We start from the raw sequence: 21615 nt of genomic DNA, 5'->3' as shown, positions 1-21615 counted from the left end.
AATAGCGATTTTGTACATACATACCGTTTTGCGAATTCCAAATAGCGATTCCTTAAAATTCGCTATTTGGAATTCGCAAAACGGAAGTATGATACATATGGCCCATTGTCTGAAAGGCTCTGAAGTCGCAATTTTAGGTAGTCACAAAAATGAGGATTGCCTAAAATTGCAACTACATATAATCGACGGTAACCATGTGCTAACTTTGGAAAATGCAAAAAACTGCATTTTTCAAAGTGCCATGTAGTGCACACGTGTGCGTTTTAGATGTGCACATTTATTTTTTAGGTGGGTGTTTCAGGGGGACCTTAGGCCCCCGGGCACCCTTGGCTTTGAATTACCTAATTTGCGATTACCAATCAGTAATATCAAATTAGCCAATGCAAAACCATTCGCAACTATGGGCTCATAGGAACGAATGCAGTAATGTTACTTAATAGCGATTCGCTATTTACGGAATCGCTATTAAGTAATATTACGGAATCACAAAATCTTTGACGATTCCTTACATATGTAGCATTTTGCGATTACCAACTAACGATTCGGTAGAAATCACTATTTGGTAATCACAAAATACTTATTTGATACATGTGGCCTTGAATACCCTGTGTCTTCTCTCTACCTCTCGTAAGCAAGGTAGGTGTGCACCATCAATCAAGTAGCAGACCTTTTGTGCTACCCCACTCCCCTGCAAGTGTCTTCTAGCTCAAAAATACGAGAGAGAAACAGGGTCTTTCATACTTATTCACAGATAACCTGTCATTGCTCAAAAGTTATGTTGTGCCTCACCACACAGCTACCCTTGGATATGGAAGCACACGGTGGGGAGGAAGAGGTGCCCGAACAAGAAGGAATTCCTATGTCATCACACTGTTGCCTCTGACACCCGCTGTTAGACCTGGCATCATTGGCGTGAGTCTCCCTTCCATTTTGTCGGATTGCTTCCTCTGTTTTTGATATGTTTTTGCTGGTTATCCCGGACGGCTACAAGATCATCTGGAGAGACCGCGTCAACCAGACAGGAGGAGGCATCGCCATCATTCACAGGAACACCATCCGCATCACGACCAACACCGACGACACCATCGCACCGGCCGAACACCTGCACTTCCAGATCCACGTCAACCCCAAGACCACCCTCAGAGGCACCCTCATCTACAGACCCCTGGGACCACGCACACAATTCAGCGAGGACATCGCCGACTTCATCAGCCCGCTCGCCCTCCCCTCAGCCGACTACATCCTCCTCGGGGACCTCAACTTCCACCTGGAGAACAACGACGACCGCAACACCACCACCCTGCTGGAAAACCTCGCAAACCTGGGACTCAAGCAGCTGGTGACCACCCCCACCCACCTCGCCGGACACACTCTCGACGCCGTCTTCTCATCCAGCAAAGACATCGCCTTCAGCCACGCCACAGGACTCCTCTGGACGGACCACAGCTGCGTCCACTTCACCTTCAGAAGAACGACGACCCACCACCACCAGCAACAGGTTGCCCGAAGAAGCTGGAACAAGATCACAGCCGACCAGCTCGCCGCTTCCCTGAGTCAGCACCCTCCCGCCAGCTCAGCGAACCCCAGCCAGGCCGCCGACAACCTCACGAAGTGGATCAGCAACTGCGCGGACGAACTCGCCCCTCTGAGGACCCCGCCCAGCAGACCCGGCAGCAAGAAAGCCCCATGGTTCACCGACGAACTCATGAGCTCCAAGAAGAACTGCCGAGCCCTCGAGAAAGTCTGGAGAAGGGAACCAACACCGGACAACATGACCACCCTCAAGCTTGCCACCCGGAAGCACCACCAACTGATCCGCGCCACCAAGAAAACTGCATTCAAGGACCGACTGGACAACAACGCACACAACTGCAAGGAACTCTTCAACATCGTGAAAGAGCTCTCCAACCCCAACGCCGGAAACAACGACATCACCCCATCGCAAGACCTCTGCAACTCCCTCACCTCCTACTTCCACAACAAGATCGCGGACATACACAACAGCTTCAGCATTCAACCATCGCACACAACGACCGCAGCAACGCTGCCCACCACCACCCTCCGCGCCTGGACTCCGATCAGCACCGATGACACCGTCCGCATGATGAACTCCATCCACTCCGGATCTCCGACCGACCCCTGCCCTCACCACGTCTTCAACAAGGCCGACGCTGTCATCGCACCCCACCTGCGGGACATCGTCAACACCTCCTTCGACACCGCCACCTTCCCGGAGAGCTGGAAGCACGCCGAACTCAGCGCTCTACTAAAGAAACCAACAGCGGACCCCACCGAACTCAAGAACTACCGCCCCATCTCGCTCCTCCCGTTTCCAGCCAAAGTCATCGAGAAGACTGTCAACAAACAGCTGGCCGCATTCCTCGAGACGAATGGATCCCTCGACCCCTCACAGTCTGGCTTCCGAGCCAACCACAGCACCGAGACCGCCCTCATCGCTGCCACCGATGACATCCGAGCCCTGATGGACAACGGAGAAACAGCGGCCCTCATCCTCCTAGACCTCTCCGCGGCATTCGACACTGTCTGCCACCGCACCCTAGTGCAGCGCCTCAGCAATGTCGGAATTCAGGAGAAGGCACTGGAATGGATCGTCTCCTTCCTCGACGGAAGAACACAGAGAGTCCGTCTACCACCGTACAAGTCAGAGGCCACCGAAGTCATCTGCGGCGTCCCTCAAGGATCCTCGCTGAGCCCCACCCTCTTCAACGTCTACATGAGCCCCCTCGCGCCCATCGCACGCCAACACAACCTGAACATCATCTCCTACGCCGATGACACCCAGCTGATCCTCTCACTGACCAACGACCCCGCCGCTTCCAGAGCCAACCTTCACGAAGGGATGAAAGATGTAGCCGAGTGGATGACGACCAGCCGCCTGAAACTGAACTCAGACAAGACGGAAGTCCTCATCCTGGGCTCCTCGCCCTCCACCTGGGACGACTCCTGGTGGCCCCCCGCCCTGGGCACCGCACCCACACCGACAGACCACGCAAGCAACCTGGGCTTCATCCTGGACTCCTCCCTCTCCATGACCAGACAAGTCAACGCCGTCTCCTCGTCATGCTTCAACATCCTGCGCATGCTACGGAAGATCTTCCGGTGGATCCCCACCGAGACCAGGAAGACGGTCACCCAGGCCCTCGTCACCAGCCGACTGGACTACGGCAACGCCCTCTACGCCGGAACCACCGCCAAGCTCCAGAAGAGACTCCAGCGGATCCAGAACGCCTCAGCCAGACTCATCCTCGACATCCCCCGACGCAGCCACATCTCCGGACATCTGAGAGACCTGCACTGGCTCCCCGTCAACAAGAGAATCACCTTCCGTCTCCTCACCCACGCACACAAAGCCCTACACGATCAAGGCCCGAGCTACCTCAACAACCGCATCAACTTCTACGCTCCCAAACGCCACCTCCGATCAGCCAGTCACGCCCTTGCCGCCGTCCCCCGCATCCGAAGAACGACAACAGGAGGAAGGTCCTTCTCCCACCTGGCCGCCAAGACCTGGAACTCCCTCCCTCCCGACCTGCGCCTGACCCAAGACCACCTCTCCTTCAGGAAGAAGCTCAAGACCTGGCTGTTCGAGCAGTAGCAGCACCCCCCCCCCCCCCTAGCGCCTTGAGACCCTCCGGGTAAGTAGTGCGCTCTATAAATGTCCTTGATTGATTGATTGATTGGTTATATGCTTTGGGTACTGTGCAACTGCTATTCAGTGCCACAGTGCAAGTGCTCCCTATGTTAAATTGATGTAATAATTAGTGATTCCATGATTGGGTTATTTGATTTACTTGTCAGACCCTAGTACAGTGCACCATATGTGCCTAGGGCTTGTAAATCCAAAGCTGCTGGTGGGCTTGCAGCACTGGTTGTGCCACCCACAGAAGCAGCTTGTAAGTGTGTCTCAGGCTTGCCATTGCAAGGCCTGTGTGCAGTTTGTGACTGCCATGTCGACTTGGCAAGTGCACCCACTTGCCAGTCCCTAAACCTTCCCTTTTCTTCATATCAGACACCCCTATGGTAGGCCCAAGGGAAGGGTGCATTGTAAGTATAAGGTAGGACATGCCCTGGTGTGTGTAGAATGTCCTAATAGTGAATTACAGCCATTTTCGTTTTTCACTATTGCAAGGCTACCTGTTCTCCATAGGCCAGAATGGGCAGTTAGATTATTACATTTTATAATCCTAACTGACTCAGGGAACAAGGTAGAAATTCAAATTTAAGGGCTCATTAGGATGGCGGACGGACTTGCGTCCGTCCGCCACCCTAGAGGAGGAGGGACCGTCCGCAGGGGCTGCGGCAGTCCCTCCAGTGCAATTAGGATGTGACCGCCAGGGTGGCGGTCACATCCTCTATCTTTAACATTGCGGCGGGTGCAGCTTCAAGCTGCACCAGCCGCAATGTTAAAAATGCATACATTGCATTTGTATGCAGAAAGCAGCAGGCACCGCGCGGTGCCTGCCGATTTCTGCATACAAATGCAGGGGGGTACCATAGGTACCCCCCATGTGACATTTTAAATCGAAGGAGATGCCAGATAAGGAGGTGAGTGAGTCAGAGACACCACAAATTATAGAGGACGTTGCAGCCATAAGTGTGGAGTCTTTAAATCTGACTAACTTTAATATCGTAGAGATCTCAACAGAACCACGTTTGTCCTCCTCGCCATTATTCGTTATTCCAGTCGCTATTTACTCAGGACAGGGATGTAGAAGTGGTGGAGGAAGAAAGAGCAAAACAGAGTAAATCACTGTGCGAGGAAGACTCTGCCCAGAGGGTATTTAGTCCGACCGGGAAAGTAAGATTGGAAAACCCCTATGCCGCCCAAATTGATTTATCAGGCCTCCCCCCGCATAGTCTGGAGGTGACGGGTTCCTCCAGTTTATCTATGCTTGAGGTTATGCCGATGCTGCAGAAAACTTTGCAGGGCATTTTAGAGGTGTCAGTATTATAATAATGAAATTTTAAAGACACAAAGTAATCAGTTTAGGAATATAACTGGGGAGCTGACATAGATTAAAAGCCTAATGCCCTCCCTAGTAAGATCGGTAGAAACACAGGAGGGAATCATTGCAGACAGGGGGATAAATGCGGATAGAGGGAGTCGACCTAAGGAGGATGAACCTTCAGTATATATATCCCGTTTGCCTATGATTATAAAGAGATACAGGGAAAGGAGGGGTATAAAACTAAACTCCTGGAGGCAAAGTAGGGGGAAAAAGGCCCCATCTAAAAACCACCAATAGGAGAAAGGGAAGGGGGTAACTTTGGATCCAAGGTTAAGTGATAAGGTTGTAAGGCCAGAAACAAAGACGCTAACCTTTATAGATACAGGAGTGAGTACCTGCAGACCTGAGGGACAAATAAGGTGGGAACCAGGAAAAAGTTTGGTAAAGAGTGCTGAGGGCACTTTGAGGATATACCCCGGGGAAAAGGAGGACGTTCCATCAGAATGGGGGAGGGGGACGTCCGTAGTTGCAGGGCTTAGTAACCTCTGTGCTGGGATAAGGCGTAGGAATAGAGGCAGAGAAGATTTATCTTGCCAAAGAAGGGAAGAAATGCCAGAGGAAAGATCATCGGATATGCAGATACACAGGCCCTTAGATACTTGGTTATTTGTAGAACCAACAGGACAGGAAAAGGGAGGGAAAAGAGCAAAGAAACTAAACCTCCTAAATCGTTCCCAACTCCTCTCTTCATTCGCAAAATGCCCTAGCTTAAGATACGTTAGTACAGAAGATCTAAAGGAAGTGGGGTTCCAGACGAACACAAAAGGAAAAGAAATAACAACGTTTTTACTCCACTCCGCACTAATAGAAGTTGCAATGGAAAAGGCAGAAGCTGAGATGCTAAGGGAAGGAATTAGGTTGATAAAAAGAGAGGATGTGCTGATGGTTAAACAAGGGAAACCATTCCTAAGGAACCATGCGGGGTTGGGAGAAAGGCAAATAAAAATGATCAGTTCGGGACGAGGATGAAGGAAGCCCTTGAAATCACTATAACCCCTAAAAACTCAGGGTGGGAGAATGCAGATGTACTGGCCGGGAATAGGTTTAGAGAATTGGGATATATATGGATAGTGAGGAAGACCGGTACCTGAGTAATGTGGATTAGGATCTAGGGTCGTCGCACAGTTTGGCCATTCTGTCTTGGAATGTTAATGGATACAAAAGAATAATGGTTCAAGAAAGCTTTAAAGAGATTCTTAGGAAGACCGATATTGTTTGTCTACAGGAGACTTGGCTGTGCGACGAAACCCTTGTTACGGAGGGATTTACGCACCATGTAAAACCAGCTATAAAGAATTTATTAGGTAGAGCATCAGGCGGTCAATTGACAATAGTTTCAACAAGGATAGCGAGAGATATAAAATCCTTGGAACTTAAGTGTAACTGGGCGTTAGGTAGTAGAGTGTTGTCAACAAATAATAACGCAGGTGGGGAAGATCTATGCATTATAAATGTGTACATACGCAAAGGAAGAATAAATGAGTATAAAGTGGATTTGGAACGATTTAAAAAGGACCTGGAGGGCTTACAAGATATATATCCTAGAGTTGTGTTACTGTTATTGGGCGATTTTAACCATAGACTAAACCCACAGAAAACTGACTCCTGGCAGAGGGAGCTGCTAAGAGTATTTAATATAGAGTTTGCCAAGTTCCCAAGGTGTGACAGCTCAACCCATGATGTGGAGCTTGGTAGGATGCTGGGGGCCCTGGGCCTGCTCTGTGCCAATGCTAGAAAGGAATTGGATCGGCCAGCAAAGCATACTTTTAAAATAGGGCAGCAAAAGTGATCCATAGATTATGCATTTATTCAGGCATTGGAGCTTTTATCTAATTAAGCATTTGAAATAGGTAGGGCAGAGGGTAGTGATCACTACCCACTTCTGATAGAATTAAAGTTAAATAGGGCACCGCAGAGACAAAAAGCGTTACAAGTAGAGGTTGAATACCATAAGCATCTTACAACCAGGATTAGTGAGGAATATATAAAGAAACTGAGTGCACTCCAGTTAACAGTGGGGGTAAAAAAATTACCACCAGGAGAGGATATATCCTGGTATGAGGATATAATAAAGCAGCTGGTAGAATGCCTCAGAATAAAAATTAAACGGGGTAATCAAGGCCCACAAAGTAAAGCTAAAGTAAACCCCAACAATAATCCATAGTTTGACGACGATTGTCGGAAGGTAAAGGCCGCTATTAGGCGGCACGAAAGATGCCTCAGAGGTAGTTATAATGATGTATATTCTCTAGAACTTAATAAATTAAAGATAAAATATAAAGCAACTATCAGAGAGAAAAAAAATCTTATAAAGATAAGTGCCGGCCGAATTTACTAGAGGCAATTGAAGACAAACACGTCAAAAGTTTTTGGAAAATGGTACAAGAATGTACAGGGAAAGTTGTAGGGACATTGCAGTGCTCCATTTTGGAAGATAAGTGGGTAGTCTATCTTGAGGAAATCTATGGAAATGGCCAAGAAGAGGGGACATAGGATTAAATAACTGGCCAAGGGTTAGGGAAGATGTGAAATTGCATTTCTCCCCAAGCCATATTAAAAGCATAATATCTGGGTTAAATTTAACACGAGCTGCAGGACCAGATAATTTACCAGCAGTAGTTATAAAAACTAATTCAGACTGGTGGGCCGAGTTTTTCTCGAATATTTTCCAGAGGATAGTGAGTACAGGAACTCTGCCAGTTAGTTCGAAAGGGGCGATCGTCAGGCCAATACATAAAAAAGGCGACATAAACTGCCCTAAAAACGACCGCCTAATAAATCTCCTGGACATAGGAGAAAAAGTATTCTCCAAGGTAATACTGGGATTGTTTAAGGAGTGGGCATATGATAATCAGATAGTACCCCCAGAACAGGGTGGGTTCAAAGAAGGACATTCGACGGCGGACCACTGTTTTGCCCTCTGGTCTATTGCTTGGAAGTCTATGGAACAGAGAGGTAATTTATTCTGCTGTTTTGTGGACTTCTGCGTCATTTGATCTTGTGGACAGGGAGTAGCTGTGGTCAACCCTGGTAGGATATAAAATACAGGATGACCTTCTGGCCCTGATCCAGGCCTTACACACTGAAAATTGGGCCCAAATAATTTTGGATGAGGAGGGAGGTCTGTCTGGGAAGATCCAGATTGGAAATGGATTGAGGCAAGGGTGTGTGCTTGCCCCTTTACTCCTTTCCCTGTTCATAGCCAATCTACCTCGAAAATTAAGAGAGGTTAGAGGGGCTAGCCCGAAATTGGGAAGAAACCATGTATCCTGCCTACTATATGCAGACGACCTGGTGATTATGGACCAGACGGAGATAGGTCTTCAGAGAAAATTAAACATGTTTAAAGAATATTGTTTGATTAAAAAATTAGTAGCGAATATGGAGAAGACCAAAATTTTAAGTTTCGGGAGGAGGAAAACAAAGTTCTCTTGGTATCTTGGTACAGAACTTCTCGAGAGGGTAAATGATTACAGATATTTAGGAATGTGGTTCATGAATAATTTAAAATGGTACACCCATTTGGAAACCTTAAAAGTGAGGGCAGCGGCCTCGGTGAGGGGCCTAAAAAGATTTAACAGTATATATGGAGAAATGTCAGATAGACCGGTTATAAAGGCCTATCTAGCAATGGTCCCTCTACAATTTTTGTACGGGGCAGAAGTACTTTACTTAAGTGACAAAATCTGTTGGGATAAAGAAGAGGGAAATACGCTAAAAAGCTTGTTCTCGCTGCCAAAATCAACTATGATACAAGCATTGAGATTAGAGTTGGGAATTACCTCTTGGACCTTAACAGCCTGTATGGCCCTAATACGTTTTTGGCAGCGATTAGGGGCAGAGGAGTGCCATAAAATTTCCCAGTGGTGTAAAGCTGAAATTGCAATTAGTGAGCTGTCTTGGGCAAAAGAGACAAGCCTCACTAAGGGAAGCGTATAGAGTGCTAGGTTTAGAGCTATGCCCGCAGCTAGGTCACCTACAAATAGATAAGAAAGAACTTAGGTCACTGGCCCTCGATACATCCCGCATATATGATCAGGAGTATCTTTTGCTAAAAAGCTCAGTTTCCCACATGATCTTGGCTTGGGAAATGGACCAACATTACCCTTATGTAGATAGGTTACCCAGCTACCATTTAAGACGTGAGGTGTTACAAGTGCGAATTGGGATAAATCCGTGTCATGCAAATAATGGGGCCAAAAACTTCATGATAGAATATAATGAGAATTGCACGTGCACAATGGGTACCCGCTGCGATGTTTCACATGTTTTATTTGACTGTATGAAATTTTTAGATATACGAAAGGAGCTCTTATGTTCAATATTAAAAAATATAGAATTATGAATAGAGTGCAAGCTGTCAACCTTCTAATGGGTTTGATGAACTTCAACATAGCCTGTGCCATGGGGAAATTTATGTGTAAAGTTAAAGTGTTCCTCAAATGTACAGAGTAATTAACGTGTGTGTCCCCTGAAGATAATATTAGATGGTGTTTTAAAAGGACAACAGTAACGTACTTAATCTATCGGAAATATTGGATATATAGGGAAAAAATTAGATTTTTATTAATTTTAGAACTATATGTATTTTTTATATTTATGGTCATGTGTCATTTGAGGTGTGACGCACATGTGCTATAACTTTTAGAAATTAATTTGCCTATGTTTTTAATAGAAGGAATTTGTGTAATGTGTATACTTTTATGGTTGTAACAAACTAAATAAAGTTGTTATTGATTGCTTGATTGCTGTGCTTTCCCTCCACAATGCTGGCTCCACCTCCTGTGGGGTGTCAGATTTTTTTTTTCTGCATATTTATATAGCGCGAACTCGACCCAAAGGTATTGGAGCGCTTTTCATGAGCACCATATTTACATTACACATTCAGGCACAGGGAGATTAAGTGATTTGCCCAGAATCACAAGATGTGGACACGACCATGAGGCTTGAACCCTGGTCTCCAGCACCAAAGTGCTCAAGAACTGTTTTGGACTAGGCAGAGGCCTCTCTGCCTTTAGAGAACAAAGAGAGAAGTAGTATAAATATTGGGACCCAGACCCAAGGACTTTAGATCACTTCTGGGAACAAGACAAACCTTTTGCCAAGGAGAAGAACCAAGGAAGTTGCAGGAGTTTGGACTGCCCCTCTGCCAGTGTGCTGTTTGCTGGGTTGACCTGCAGTGGTTTCTTCATTGCCAAAGTAAAGGAGAAGGAACTTTTTATGAACTTTCATCATCTTGCATTATTTTACTCAAGGGCTTGTACTTGTGCTTGCCTCCTTCTGAAGTCTCAGGGACAAAAGACTTAATCTCCAGCTCCCCTCTGAATTTCCTTGCTGGGAATTCTATCTGCAGAAGCCTGCGTGACGCTGGGAGCTGGAAGCGCGACGCAACGAGAAGAAGCGTGTCGCCGCCGCAGTTGTAAACGTCACATCGCCGGAAAAGCGTGCCGCCACCGCATCTCCCAGGAAGCGTGTCTTTGTCAAAGCTGTCTGTTGTAGCATCTTTGGAGAAGCGTGAGGCTATCGAGAGGGTCGCCATTGAATCACTGGAGAAGTGTGTCGCAGGGTCTGTTGCGGCTCCAAAGTACAGAGTCGTCGCAAGGCTGCCAGGGTGTCTACGCATGGTCATTACATCGTTGCATCAAGGGCGCCATCTTCTCGCATCGCACCACGACTGTCGCATCGCATCGAGGTGCCATCTTGCGCATTACAACCGGGCCGAAGGCCGAGAACCTACGCATCACTCCCGCAACGGTAAGGATCACGACGCATCTCCTACTCTGCGCAAGCATTGAGGCGTGATGCATCATCTCCCCCGGAGCACGGAACCGATGTATCTCCCTCTGAGAGCCTTTTGTTTATTGTGCGTTACGTACCTAGGTACTTTGTTGAGAACTGTGTCGCATTTATCACCAACTTGAACTAAGTAACTTTTACCATCTTTAAGTCAATCTTAAGTACAGTATTGTGGATTTTTGTCATTTGTGGTCTTGTGTTCAGTCTATATAAAGCATACTTCTTTTTATAAAACCTGTGTTGTGTCCATTTGTAGTGTTTTCACTGTATTACTGTGTATATTCACAAATGCTTAACACACTGCCTCTGAGATAAGCCTGTCTGCTGGTGCCAAGCTACCAAGGGGGTGAGCAGGGGTTATCTAGGAGTGTAATCCCCTTATCTTGACTTAGAAGCAAGGGTCCCTATTTGGACAAAGGAGAATACCATTGCCAACTAGTGACCCCTAGTTCTAACACCCACAATTTGCAGTAGTGCAGTGCAATGTCCAAAAAGTTTTAGCATGTAGATGGATTTTCTCTCACCTATAGCTACAGTTATGCTGTGTTTCAGATGAATGTATGTTGCCATCAAGCACTGATGTATTACACTATATCCCAGTCACACAGCACTCTGGGCCGGATGTACGCAGCCATTCATAATTTCTTAAAAGGCCATATCGCAATTTTCGGCCTGTCGAAAATTGCTAAATGGCCTTTTCATATGTGCAAAGGCACGAAATCGGTGCCAATTTGCAATTTCTACCTGTTACAACTTGAAAATTGCGACCACAATGTAGGAATCGCAAATAGGGTTATTACCGTTGTGCAATTCCTAAAGCACATGTACAAAGCATTTCCTAATTGCGAATTGGGCATTTTCCGAAATGCAATGACCATCGACTCAAAGTCGATGGTAACCATGTGGAAGAAAAAAGCATTTAAAATGATTTTTTTTTAAGGTGACATGAAGCGCACATATGACCCCAGGAAAAATGTGCACTTACATGTGCACTATAAATTTCGGGGTGCCTCTAGGGGGATGTGAAGGCCACAGGCACCCTTGGGTTAGGATTTTCTAAATTACAATTACCTATTAGGAAATCACAGTTTTGGAAATGCAAAACCAAGTGAGGCTTTTTCTACAGGTAATGTATGTATATATCTGCAGTGCCCAAAATCAATTTAGTCATTCAATTAACATAATAAATACTAAAACAGGACCTTCTCCTATGCAAAAATCAATCAATTATATTTGCAATTTCATTACATATCATCACATAGGAGCGTGTCAACAACATGTATTATTCTTAGTGACACTAGTGCAGGCGGCTCAGTGTGTGAACAAGGTGCAAATAGTGACCATGTAAAGACTAAAACAACAACTCTTTGATCGGAACCCCGCTGTCAAAATCACTATGGCACAGTCTGTTTTACAAATTACAGTCCTTCCCGAAATCCAATCTAAGATGTAGACAAGGGATCCTTCTATCGATATTTCAGCCCTACAGCTATTCACAGAGTAGAAGGAGACATTGCTATTACCAAGGAAGATTATTACAAGGAGGAAGAAATACTTAAAAATGCATTATTTAAAAACAGTATCACTGAAGGGTGTTCAATAAAGGCATTGTATTGCCCCAGAGAATCACTTCTGACCCCTAGCAACAGGAGAGGATAACAGAGAGTGGATAGTTATAGTCAGTACATTCAAACCTATGAACAAAACAAATACAAAAAATCATCAAAAGTCATTGGCACCTGATAGCGGAAACAAACAACCAGCCTCCACCTTTTGCCTTTCAACACAAAAAAAATATTTGGGACCTTGTGGTAAGAGCACACAGAGAATCTCCTCAACAACACACACTGAGTGCTTTGGAATCTCCCAGAAGTGTTGGGACATTACAAATGCAATAAATGCCAAGTATGTCAGTTCACAGACAATACTAAAGTAATTGTGATTGGATAAAATGATTACAAACTTAGATCTTTTTTAATTGTAACTTGAGAAATGTAATCTATGTTATCCAATGTCCATTTAATCTGAGATATGTATGCCAAACACCAGGGGGTTTATTAGGATGGCGGGCGGACTCCAGTCGGCCCGCCACCCTAGCGGTGCAGGGACTGGCCGCCAGTGGTGCTGCTGTCCCGCTGTGCCCATTAGGATGCTACCGCCACCATGGCAGTCGCATCCTGTATATTTAACATTGTGGCGGGCGGTGCTGTATTCAGGACCGGCCACAATGTTAAAAATGCATGTTGTGCATTTGTATGCACAATGTGACAGGCACCTTCTTCAGCTAAGAAAGTCTCCATTCCCAGGTTTCAGAAAGTCAGATGGGGCCGACGGTCCATTTCCGGGGTTGCTGCCAAGTTATGGAACTACCTGTCCGCCCGCATTGCTAAACTTGACTCCTTTGCCTTGTCTACAAATCATAAAAAACTTGGCTTTTCACATCTTAGGCTCTCAGACTTCTCTGTGATTACGAGCTTGGTTTTCAGGCATATAGCTTAGATTCCCTTGGGTTTAATGCTCTCTATAAGCTAATTTTTAATTTAATTTAATTTAATTCAATTTCACAATACTGAAGAAATATGGTGGCAAGGTATAGTAGGGGTGAAACAGTACATCACGGTGGAGACATAACAGATTTATTCAAAGGGAATGTAAACAGAACGACACACTACAGAGTACAACACACGGACTGAATGATGTCCATGATCTTCATTGTGCGGCTACAATCAAAATGATGATGCACATCATACCCATGCAAGTGAGGTGATGGACCCCATATTTGGTTCAGAATGTGATGACAAAAATTGTTGCAAGTGAATCTCATAACTGCTTACCTGGGAGACACTGGGTTGGACAGTTTTTTTCTACTCTATCCATAATATTAATGGATTTTTTATTGGGAGCCATAAGATCAACATATGCACATATGAACTAGACAACTTGACTTAGCGTACAATAGGTTCTTATTGCTTTCATGTTGTACATTTCATTTATGACACATAGGGTTAACAGAGATAGGATAAATATACATGCACATGTGAATTATATTCTCTAACTGATGTGCCATTAGTAAGGCTCCCTGTTTTCCGTTTTTACTGATTTTTACAAATAAATACAGACAGAACACCATTTATTTTCTTGTCTGTATTTATTTTTAAATGTCGATAAAAACGGAAATTTGGTGCTTTTTGAATATTTCTAAATACACTTTGCCATGACTGCCAGTTCAATAACTGTGTGAATTGATGGGTAAGGGGGGGTAAAAAAGAAAGGAATTTTAGTCAAGAGGCTTAAACAACAGTAGCTAGGCACAAGGCTGATACTGAAATGTGCATATTTTCATATAAGTGCATTGATTCATCTTCTGCAGGTGTTCATATCACTGAAACTTGGCAGGCATTCAAGAATAACTGCATATTTATTGGGTAAATGAATGTGGACATATACCAGTTTCAGCTTTATTTTTTTCACAAAACACAAAGTAAATATGGATGAATACAGTTAACTCCTTCGCTGCGGCGGCTATTCCGCCCCAGCGCTAACGGTCGCGGGCGGGCGCCCGGCTCACCTGCGCTGGTGACAGAACCGTTCCGTCACGGCTCGCGGGTGAGCTGTGCTCATGACGGAACGGTTCCGTCACGGCCCCGCCCGCTTAATGAAACCCGCCGCGCAGGCGCGAAATCAACGCCGCGCAGGCGCGGCGGCCGGGCCGTGACGGAACCGTTCCGTCATCAGCACAGCCCACCCGAGGGGCGTGACGGAACGGTTCCGTCAGTAGCGTCGAATGTGTTAACCTCATAAGTGCTGCGCACGACCAACGGCCGATGGCACCACTACCTCCGTAGTGCTGCCGTCGGCCGTTGAACGTTCCAACTGCACCTGCGCAATGTAACGTCCAGCACTGGAGCTGGACGTTCCATCGCAGCTAAGGTGATAAAGTTGACAAAAAATAAATACGGATAAATACAGACGGAAATGTCAAGAAATAAATACCATAAAACCGGGAGCCCTAGTCATATGTTACACATCTAGAAATATGAGGCATTGTAAAACAAGTGTATGTGAGGACTGTTGTTTTGAAGTATGATAAAAAATAGTTTGTCCGTATTACTACAAGTTATAATAATATATAAGAACAGTTTCAGACATGTAAGATACAATTGATCCAAGAACTGGGACATTCTCAAATGCGATCCCCTCATTGGTAACAAAATTGGTGAAAAACCCAGTGTCACATTTCGCAGAGCCAGGTCACTTAGAGATGTCCTGGTCCGCAGTGACATTACTCTTACCACAGGCATAAGAGAGCACAATCTCTAGCATTTCTTCCATTGTGGCCCCTGTAAGGCCTGTAAAAATAGCCACAGCAAAGAAAAAAAATATTACACCATCAATGATAACACCTGCGCTATCAATCAGTCTCTAACTTGCAGTTCCCAGTTTGTGATATATTTTCCAGAATGTCCCTGCCATTTGAGATATGTGGGCAGCACCACTTTTGCAGCCAAGAAATGAGCCCTTGAACACCTTAGGCCATTGATCATTGCAATCCTTAGTACCTGGTAGCCAAACACTTCTGTGAGAAACATTTTAGTGAGAGTGTCAAGTTGATTTTTTCATGCTATCGAACAAATTGTGAATAACTCCTGAGTGATTGATCACACTCTTAGGAAAATGGAGTCTCAATTGATTATTTAGCTTGACACCATGAGTACTGAAGGCCTTAATTTCGGATGAGGTACTGAATATAGTTCTGCCCAATGAGTAAAATATCATATTTTACTACTTGTGTGGCTCTCCTCGAGCCATTTGATGTACTGCAGGATTAGTTATGTACTGCGCTCTTTCTCTGTGCGTCCCTCTTTTTTTAAGATACTGTGTCTTTATTTCTCACACTGTTGTGCTGTTTTTTCTTACATGCGGAAAGAAAGAGGCACTCATTGACGACCACGAGAATCAGCTGGACGGGACCCTCAACCCTTTTCTACAACTTCACTGTTGTGATGTTTTGTTCCACACAGATAAGATTTCACTGTCCTTTTTTCACTTTATGTACTTTTGACCATGGAACAATTTGCAGCAGTATTCTTTCATTTTTTTTATTCCTTTCTGAAGTTGTTATTTTCTTTGTGTGCCTTCATACAACAGCCTCATGTTTTGCCACATTTGTGACAATATGATATATATGTTTTTTTACCTCCTTGTACAGGACAGTTTTATTTTTTACCTGTTCAGTTGTACATTTTAAACTTTGTCATGTTTTCTATAGGATTCTATAGCCAGACATAAGGGCTTGATTGATACTCATTTGCTTTAGCCTGGCGCCTCTATGTATTTCCTTCAGTTCTTAAGAACTCATCACACGTACATTGGTTTCAGTCCACTGGGGGTGACATTGTCTCTGTGGTGAATTTTTGCCCTCTGTTCTATCCACAGGCAATTGATGGATGGCTTGTACATATATGTCCCACTTGAGCTAGATCAGTTTTTATTACATTTGGTCAATGTGACATTTCTTGTCTATTATTGTTTAGTGGCATGTGCACTTGTTCCATTTAGCAATTTCTGTTTGGTCCACTTAATTGTGTATACATCTGCACCGTTCAATTATTCAATTAATTATTTATTATTATGATTTAGAATTCCAAAGAATTCCACATAAAATACATTTTAAAAACACAATTCCATATACAAGTAATTGCAAGTAAAATTACAAATGATCATTTTCATATAAAAACATAAGCTTTAGGAAAACTAGCAGCAGAAAGCAATAAAGTGCACATGCTTAGTTCTAAACTTAAAAGCGTGGACATGAGGACTAAAAGTCGGAAAAAGAAGAAAAGTGCAAGTGCTCTGTGCATCTTCTTTAGGAAATTATCTCAACCAATACTAGCAGCAGACAGTTTTTACAAAATGTGCAATACAAACTGCACAATAAAGTGCAAATGCTCTGGGCAGCCATTATAGATCGCGCTTTACCAACCAATAACTAACAGCAAAAATATCCTGATAAAGTGCACATAAGAACCTGGCCATGAGGACTGAAAAGTCTAAAAAAGTGCGAGTGCTCTGAGCATCTTTTTTGGGAGAATCCCTTCCAGCCATTACTAGCTGCAAAAAAGTTTCTACAAAGTACGCGATAAAGTGCAAGTGCTCTGCAACTATCAATTTCTTATAAAGTGCACATACACAATTGTAAACTTAACTACTCATACTAAGTGGCCAAAGACCCCGGGGAAAGTACAAGTGCTAAAAACTGTCAAATCTCTAAAGAGTTTTACAATCTTAATAAATATTTATAAATTCTTTAAAAAAACAATTTTTTTTTAAAAACATCAATTCAGATGGGGAGATAGGAGACAATTTCGGGCCTGTTCCGCGGTAGTAATGTTATACTTTAAAAAGCCAATCCTTAAATATCTACGTCGTATTACATGTAGTGCGGGGCACACTAATAAAACATGATTCAAATCTTGTATACACCACTTACATAGCTAACAATGCCTTTCATTTTTTGGAATGCCCTCCCAGGAACCTGTTACAATTCTTAGGGGTAGCAAATTCAGTCTCAATAATAAAATCACCCTACGCACTCCGTGTTTCAGGTTCCATAAGACATACGGTTGGGGATTTTTAACAATGCTACTCCCCACAATGCAATCCAAGCTTCTGTTTGCTGAGCACATTTTAAAATCTCTTTCCCGAGACACCACATATATTAATTTCTTAATTATCTTCTTTAAGGATATTTTACTAAGAGCCGCTGCCCCATCCATGTCTAAAACAAACATTATTAATGCTTTTAGATAACTCTTAAAAATTGCACTTTTTCCCATCATGTTTACAAATATTTTCTGTGCAAAGCTACTTAGCAAATTGTCAGAACCATTTATCAGTGCATTACACCACCTTAGACTCGCAGCCATTGATAACACATATGTAGAGAGGAGACCAAATTTGAGTCTAAGCGCTGCAATCGGTGCTGCGCGATTTAGATTACATATTTGGCGCCAGATCTTTCCTTCCACTTTCTCGTATTTGGCCCACTCTTGTGCATCTATAGTTTCACTAGCAGAGTTGGTGGAATTTTTATTTTATAAACTGAAACGATATGTGAGAAGTGTCTGTTACCACACTGGGTGTACGGACGATTAATTGCAGAGGCGTGCGAAATCGCTTTACCTTTGCAATGCTCCATGTGTCTATTAGCTAAACACCTATTTGTAAATATTTTTCCTAAATACGAATAAAAGGTTACCACTTCCAGTTTTTCCTTTCCCAAAAACCAATTCAAATTTTTCCTGACCGTACAACCTTGATAACTAAAAATCATCACTTTGCTTTTTGCAATATTTATTTTTATATTATACTCTTCTGTATTCTTAACTAGCTCAGACAATCGTCTTTGTAGCCCAATTGGGATTAAATCCATTATTATTGCATCATCTGCATACAACAGACAACTCAGTTTTAGGCTACCTATTTGAGGAGGATCCCCTTTACTCTGCCCCACTTTACTCGGCAGATCAATAATATAAATGGAAAAGAGTAAAGGGGCCAGGAGGCACCCCTGCTACAACTCATTATATGTGCTTATTTTCTTTGAGAGACCTTGTGTACCCCCCAATAAAACCTTTGTCCAGGTCGAAGAATGGAGAGCAATTATTAATCTTAGGAGATTCCCTGGTATCCCCTTGGTGACCAATTTCCTCCACAGCTTTCCCCGGTCAACCCGATCGAAAGCCGTGGAGAAATCTATAAAGGCTGAGTATAACGGGACCCCCCGACCTACTGGATATTTTTCGGATAGAGTTTGCAAAATGGAAATGTTATCAAGTGTGCCACTATTCTTACGGAATCCGGTTTGTTCCAGAGGAATATAGTTATTTCCGAATGCCCATTCTTGAAGATGACTGAGGATACTCTTTGCAAACAGTTTCCCAGTTGCATCTAAAAGGGAAAGTTGTCTAAAACTAGCCGGGGAATTTTTAGGGCCCTTCTTATATAGCGGGACTAGTATACTTCCCTTCCAAGATTGTGGGATATCCCCATAATTATAGCAGTTGACAAACAGCGGATGTAAAACTGTTGCCCATTCTTCACAATCCTGTTTTATTATGGCTACAGGTACATCATCTGGGCCCATTGCACTAGAGTATCTTGCCCCTTTGATGTAACCTTCAATCTCCATACATGTCGGTGCTCCCAAGTCACCCCCCCGTTGGTGGAACATTAATAGTTTCTACAATCTGTTCAACTGAGTGGTTTGGGGCATACAGCTGGGAAATATAATTAAACAATTCGGCTTCTGGGATTAAAATAGGTTTTGATTTTTCTCTCCCATCACAAAACTTTGCTATTAAGGCCCAATACTTCCTAGTATCACCAGATAAAGCCACTTCGCGTAACCTAACCCATTTTTCATCTTCAACACTCCTTTGATCTCATGCTATTTTCCTTTTCCGTACCTGTTTTAATCTTGATATCTCCCTCTGCCTCTGTACCCTAGTTTCTCTAAATTGGTCTCTAAATAAACCATTAATTTCCTGGTTAAATTTTTAAATTTCCCATGATATTATTACCATTGGGGGACCCCTCGCGACTTGTTTATTCCTTCCTAATGTTCTGATTGCTGCCAATACCCTCTCGTACCTCTGGACTTGTGCTAAAAGCGATATTCTTAAAAACCCTCTTAAAATTTGGGAGCGACTTATATGACCAGCAAGTACGGCCATTATTTCGAGAATAAGAAACATTATCCTTCCTCTGATTTCAAAGTTCAGCCTTCTCACTTTTTATGACCACGCTTGCCGCTAAAATATTATGGTCGCTCAACTTTGTGGCGACTACCTTGAACTGTGTGCATGCACTAAATATTTTAAAGGAGACTGACATATAATCAATTAAAGAATAGCCATATGTCCCGTTGAAAGTGTAAGCAGCAGGGGAGTCCTCTGGGAATCTACCATTCAGTAGTACAAGGTCTAGATTCCTAAGATTTTGCAAAAATAATAGGCCACGTTTATCAGATTCTAATTGGGCCGGATATACGGATTCTGGGATAGCCCAAACCTCCTCCAGGTCCGGATTAGAGGAAGACGAAAATGCACTATTACATAGCTTAGCATTAAAATCACCTACCATCATTTTGCGTGTACATTCTGCAGTGTTGCCTAAACTTTGCACAAAGGTGCAGATAGAGTCAACCAATGCGTTAGACGCCCTCCCTGGGGGAATATACACATTTGCCAATAATAGAAACATCGCTTGCCCCAAGTTATCTTCTCCTATTTTCAACTTTACTCCAATGCAGCAATTTGATGGATGTTTGTAGATCACGGGATCCCATGCGATGTCACAACTAAGTAGGATTGCTAGGCCTCCACTTGCATGCCCTTTTACGGATTTTTTTGCTGTACTACAGTATACATAGAAGTTATCAAAATGGAATTCTTCCGCCGCCCACGTTTCCTGGAGGCAGATTATCTTGGGGTCTAATTCGACTAGTGCCTTGAGCTTATAACTTGATTTTCCTAACCCCGCCACATTCCAGGATACGATGTTCCCCAAATGGCTACCTCCGCTCCATGGGCTTTATGGTGGATGTTTTTGTCCCATTCAGAGCACCTGCAACCCAACTCCACTTTGTTACTTCATCATCCCTGTTCACGAAGGGGTTCAGCCGGACTTCTGGTGCTAAAATATTAATTTCTCTAACACCCGCGTTTCTTCCTACTGTTATTTCTATGTCTTTGTAATTTATGGGGGTATTTATACCCCTATAATCAGGGGAACCATACCCTTGCTCCTGACGAGTTTTTCCAAGGCTTTCAGATGGTACTCGGCAAGGGGCAATGGTGGGAATCACATCTATACCTCTCTTCCTAAAACCATCTGCATTAGCTAAAACCAGTGCTGACACTACCCCTGATGAAAATGTAGCTTTAGCGCTGGGGGTGCATAAATAAACCAATTCCAAATCTTTACTAGTTATTAACCCCAGATCCTCTATTTCAGTCAAAATCTGTAGAAGGGCACTTCTATTCAGCAACATTGGTTCAGCTTCAAATAGGGAGATAAAAGTTAAAAACCAACTCACTTGCCCGACTCCCGGACCAGTTTTCCATATTTGTTTGATAACAGGTTGCCCTAAGATTAAATCTCTTTCTCGTTTACCCCCATTACTATTAACAGCCGTAGTCACTCTTCCCCCCCAACTATCCCCTGGCTAGACTCAGACCTCATTGATGACATATCATGCCCACAGGGGTGCCATGAGATACCTCCTGGAGCTATGTTTTGATCTATTACAGGAGCACCTGAATTATCCAGTACGCTTCTTAATATAAGGTCACTACTTGTGTCGTGATTTAACCCACTTTCTTCCTGACCCTCTTGGCACAATGGAGCGGTTGGCACTAAATTCAAGCTGTTCTGCTGATTATCATATTCAATGTAGTTTGGCCCAAAGACCTTGTGTTCTCTTTCCTAGGAGGGGATATTGAACCATTTACTACTTCAATCACAGACTGGAACCGCAATTTTTTCTGTTTACGTTTCGGGAAACGGCGATTCTTCATCTACTTCTTCCCCCTACAACCACTTCTAGCGTTACCTTTACACATTATTGAGGCCTCTCCTAAGGGTACACAAACTGAAATGTTAGCTAATTCTTCAGGTAACTGACTACATGTTTTTTTTAACTTTTTTAAAAAATTGGGTAAACACGTAGGGGGTTAGGAACTGGAGATATCATTAATCCTAAATTTTCCCCCATGGTAGTGACCTG

This window comes from Lissotriton helveticus, chromosome 6 (genome assembly GCF_964261635.1).
Source record: "Lissotriton helveticus chromosome 6, aLisHel1.1, whole genome shotgun sequence".
NCBI classification, from domain to species: Eukaryota; Metazoa; Chordata; class Amphibia; order Caudata; family Salamandridae; genus Lissotriton; species Lissotriton helveticus.
Note: the sequence above shows the minus strand (reverse complement) of the source record.